Raw genomic sequence first — 5,289 nt, 5'->3', positions numbered from 1 at the left:
GTAAATATAATGAAATTATTTCTATCCTACCATTACTTGATAATCCAACAACTGTACTTTTAAACTCTGTCAGCTAATTAAGACACTTTAGAGAAAATTATAACAAAGTTCTATTGGGGAAAAATTAGTTTTCTAAACTAGAGTATCTCCTAGATTTTGAGATCTACAATGTTAACATTTTAATTATTTCTTGGATTTTAAATTTTTTGTTCATAATAGAGCAATTTTAATTCCTCTTTGCATTTAGATTTTTATTCATCTGTTAGATTTCACTGCTTGCATTTGCAGCTGCTTTTCCTGTATTTGAGGGCTAGGGGATTAATTTTTACATTTGGCCATCATGTGTATATTTAATAAAAATGCCTCAAAAAGTTATGAGGATTCTGAAAAGCAAGAGTCTGGGATTGCTGTTATGTTGGCTTCTAATTTTTAGGCAAATAGTGCAGGTAGCTTGGAGTCTGTTATTTGTCATGCCACAGTTTCTCCTAGAAAAATAACACATATTTTGTATATGTGTTTGCAGGCAGTGTTTATTGTGTGACTGCCTCCCAGGCTCCAGCTGTGAAGATGTATTTATGTTTTCTCTGAGCAGTAATGAAGCTACAGCTGGCTGTGCATTCTCTGCTGTACCTTTTCCATCCCTCTTCTAAGCATAGTCACTGAGACAAAATTTTAATTTTCAACTGAGTAGAAAGCTGATCCTTGCTGCTACCTTCTGCCTACTGCAGCATATTTTACACAACATATCTTGATGAGCTTAAACAGTAGTTGAAGCATCTCAAGTGCAAAAATGGGTGGAGAGAAGGATTAAAATATCCTAACCCTTCTCTTTTGTGCTTCCCCTGAAGCAAAGTGCAAAGCTGCCCACTTTATATTGCCAGCTCCAGCTTTATCCTCCATCTCTGAATTTCACTGCAGCCCCAGGGGAAGCTGCACCTCTGTGGCTCTCCCACAGCTGCTGGACTTTGATGAGGACATGCCTTCGCTCTTTCCACTGGCCTCCCTTGGCAACCAGCCCTTTGAAGATGACCTCTTGCTGTTTGCCTGTTGTCTCTCTTGTGTTGGATTATAGATGAGAGGTTGGCGTGAGGGGAAGGGGGATGGAATGGAGTGTTGTGCATTTTAAGCCTCATTTCTTTCTGCATTCTCACCTTTTTTTTTTTTTCTTTTTTTTTTTTTTCCTCTCCTCTCTGGCTTTTACCTCTCTATATAGATAAAATGTTGTCATGCATATGGAAAATGGTTTCTGGCAGAAATACAGAGTTCCTGCTTGGCATGTGTATATAGGACAAAGGAAGTTTGAATAGTATTGTGGTAAGGGCTCTGCGTTCTTCTGTAACAATCTACTCACATTATTTCCCTTCCCCCATCCCTCTTTTTAAGTACAATATTGTTCTTAGTTATAGTGCAGCCTTTCTCTGTGTGCATGCTCTCTGTTCCTCTTCCCTCCCTCTTGCCCCAGTGAATGCTTCCTCTTGGAGACAGGACAATATAATCACCTTGTTAATGAAGGCTGTGGTGTGAGGTGGAGAGGGATGAACTAGAGCTTTGTGGCTGGGTCACATTTGGCATGGACACTGACTACTTTTGGAAATCCAAAAAATGAGACTTTGCTAAATACTGAGAATATCCTTCATAAGGGCATTATAGGGGCAGTAGCTGTAGGGTAAGAAGTATAAGGGATCTAACACATCCAATTTTCACTAGGTGAAAGGTGAGGTTATTTAGGACAGAACATTTTAAGTAACAGTGTTTACACACTTTTACAAATTTTACCATCTCCTTTTTCAAATTTTCTCAGTGATGAAATGAATCTTCATCAAAGTGTGGCAAGGAGAGCAGAATGGTAGTTGACATTGATGTGGAATATTGATGAATAAAGGCAGGAGTAATGTATGTTTGAGGGTATTTTACAGCAAACATGAAGAAAACAATCTGGATGTACCTGTGTATGCAGCTGAAATGCCTCAGTGCAGCATTCCACCCAAAATTAGAAGAATAGGGCGAGGGGGTATCTGTGATCTCCAAATGTAATTAGTATATCCTTATACTGCTGTTTAATTGGATCTTCACTTTCTAACCCAAATGATGCCACCAAAATAATTTGTGTTATTTTTAACTTCTCTTTCTCTCCTTCCCTATCCTTTTCTGTCTAGCAAAGTTCCCCACAAACCTGAATGCAAGCAAACCAGCTCTGCTTGTTAGTAGCTTATTGCAAAATACACAAAATAATATCTTCTCTTGTCAGAGGTCACCTCTTACTACATCAAGGACTGTCTGGAAAGCCAGGATCTAGACCAGTTCAGGTGTCAGAAAAATGAACTGTAGTGAGTTTTGGACATCTCAAATGAGTGTGCAGATACAAACAACAGTCACTGCTGGTCTGGAGTCTCACAGTACTGTGAAATTCTGGGTCAGCATCACATCTGCCAATCTGCTAAACTTCCTTGCTAAAATACAATTGGCAAATAAATTGCTCTGAGACTTTTCCGAGCTGTGTGCTTTTTTAAAATGAAATACTACCTTCTCAGGTATGTGCACGTGTGTGTGTTGTCTTCTGATTCCCCCCTAAAAGTCGTGGAATTTTCATCACAGCCAAATTTTCAAAGTGCGCATCTTGTGTGCTTTTGACGAGGGAATGCAAAGGGAAATTTCTTTTAGGGTTCTTTATATGAACAGCTCCTGTCAGCTGGGTTTGGTAGTTTGTTTGTTTGGGGGTTTAGTTTTGTTTTGTTTTGTTGTTTTTGTTGTTGTTTGTTTGGCTTTTGTTGTTGAATAGTTGTATTCATTCTTTCTGGGCCCCTAACACTCCCAAAGGTTGAACAAATCCCATTATGTTGTACGGTCTTTGTCAGGGTGTCTTCATGCTTCCTACTCCACTTTCTGCTAGAAAACTTAGTTGCAGAGTATTGGTAACTCCATATCAGGCCTTTAACTTAAGCCAGGGAGATCATATGGCAGTGACCTAATATTTTCAGTTGTAAGTCCCTGCTTGAGTGCTATGGCAGAAATGCAGTTTTTCATGACATGTAAGATAACCCTGCTTTTCCCAGCCAGTTATAACTGTCTGAAGTTATGGTAATTAGTGTGTTTTGGGGGGCTGTCTTGTTTGTTATAGAACAAAAAACTCTTTTGTTTTATCGTGTAGCTACTGGCCTTCTGCTAAAAGTAATTTATGAAGGTATATTTTTATTCCACATTTTCTGTCCAGTTTCTCCCATCCTTAGTGACATTGTGCTTTCACTTTTTGCCAGCATCTTTCCACCAGTTTCAAGAGGGGGGGAAAAAGCCACAATTGTAAATATGGCGTTGTTCTCCTTTGTCCTGTCAATACTATGGTAGGAGAACTTGGTGTAATCAAAACACTTAAATTCCTGAGAGAAGAAATCTTCCTTCAAATTGTCTACAGTATGTACATCTTTTCATGGGAGTTTTGCTTTTTAAGATGCTTTAAAGGAAGGAGACACCAGTTTTCTGTTTGAATGGACCAGGAGCTTCCTTTGCAGTGTTTGGAATAATTAGTGCCCAGCTGCTTTGGCTGCATGGCTTAGGCAGTTCAATCCCTGCTTGTGCAGCAGATCTGCTGCAAATGTGCTGAGTTTAGGTTTGTAAATTTGTGTTGCTATGCACATGCTGTGGGTATCAGTCCTAGCAGGAGGATGCCTGGGAATGTCTTTCAGGCAGTTCTCCTCCTGCTGAGGGATTTGAAGCTGGACCATGGCACAGGTGAATTGGTTTGCTGATGAACTAGATCATTGCTAAGATCTGGTTCCCTTGTTAACAAAACCTCCTTTGGCTGCCCTTCAAAACTTACTGCTCCTTTTCACAGGATCTGGTGGACTTTGTGCAGCACTGGCCAGTCTGCACTGTAGAATTGGCCTGGCCTGTCCTGCATGGTGGATGTGTTCAACTGAGTATCTCTGGTTTTACATTCAATTACAGCACAGACTGGATTTCTCATCATCCCTTTTGGCATACTTCCTGGAGTAAGTGGACTGTGAGAGGATTTCAGGAATGCCTGATGCTCTTGCTGTAGAGAAAGTTGAGTGGAAGCCACTTGTGGGTTCAGTGCTGACCACTGGGTTGGATGGCATGGTCACAACTGATAGCCAAGAAAAGCACACTGCTGAAATGCTCAGGTCCTATCATGTTACATTTTGTGGCAGTTTGGTTTTTTGCAGGATGTACTTCTTTAAAACAGAAAAAAATATGCCTGAAAGGGAAAAGAAACCATGTTCTAACAGAGTTTTCTACTTGTACTGGTGAATAAACATTCTTCTCTGTATGGCAAAGCTGCAGAGTGATGGGGAAATGCTTCTGGCTTTCACCTTTTTTAAAAAGGCTGCTGTGTTCCAGCTCCAGCCAGCATAAAAAAGCCTCATGTTTTATCATGAGGCTGCAGAAACAATAGCAATGCCTAACCTTTTTTTAAAAAACCCTGCTCTTCAGTTCTTAAAAAATTCCTCCCTCTGTTTGTACAGTTTTGGATTGCTTATCTGTAATGGCACATTCTGCTGAAGCATTTTTCAAATCATGACACAGTGGAGTTAAGACCTGAGCCTTTTCTTTCTGGTGAAGTCTTAGTTATGCTGGGTTGGAATATTGCAGTGAAGAACCTTAAATCAGTTTTTGGTAACAGGTTGCTGTGCCAATGCAGAAGAGTAAATGGAGATGGAAAAGTTAAGTTCTTCATTCTGCTGTATTTGTAGGTGGTAGAACAAATAGTCTTGTGGTGATGCAGTTGTATGAGTAGCTGTATTGTGCTGAAGATCAAAATTGCAGTGGTGGTGACAATTAGTGGTAAATCTCCATCAGCTGAGGGGACTCAAGCCTGTTTTCAAGAATGAGTACAAAGTTTTTAATTCTTAAGAAGTAGTTTTTCTTTTCATAGGTAAGGAGCTAAAATTTCATAAGAATGGCAAAAAAATTAGTGTTGTGAATGCTTAACGTGACTGGTTTTCAGCCTTCTTGGTCTCACATTGGTTATTTTAATAATCACTTAAGCTTTTTGTGTACCTGCTCACTGTGGAGCATGGGAAACTGAAAAGTCTTTGATATAATCACTTCTTAGAAATAGCTAAAACATCAGTGTGTTATTAACATTATTCTCACACTTAGTGTAAAACACAGCACTGTACCAGCTACTAAGAAGAAAATTAAACCAGGACACTAATCCATGTCTTGGCAGTTTGTCAGCAAGGATGTTGATGTCAAGGATTGGGATGTCAAATCTTCACTGAAGTCAAAGTAAATGACATCCACAGCTCTCCTGTCATCCACAGAGCAAGT

General features: G+C 39.7%; 1 protein-coding gene across 5 annotated transcripts in view; it reads left to right on the top strand.

Annotated features, from left to right (window-relative positions):
* Positions 1 to 5,289, top strand: part of ZNRF3 (zinc and ring finger 3) — a 66,565-nt gene that overhangs the window by 26,530 nt on the left and 34,746 nt on the right. The gene's annotated exons all lie outside the window — the stretch shown is intronic.

This window comes from Lonchura striata, chromosome 15 (genome assembly GCF_050655825.1).
Source record: "Lonchura striata isolate lonStrDom1 chromosome 15, ASM5065582v1, whole genome shotgun sequence".
Classification (NCBI taxonomy): domain Eukaryota; kingdom Metazoa; phylum Chordata; class Aves; order Passeriformes; family Estrildidae; genus Lonchura; species Lonchura striata.
The sequence above is the reverse complement of the archived record's forward strand: the minus strand, read 5'-3'. Positions and strand labels throughout refer to the sequence as shown.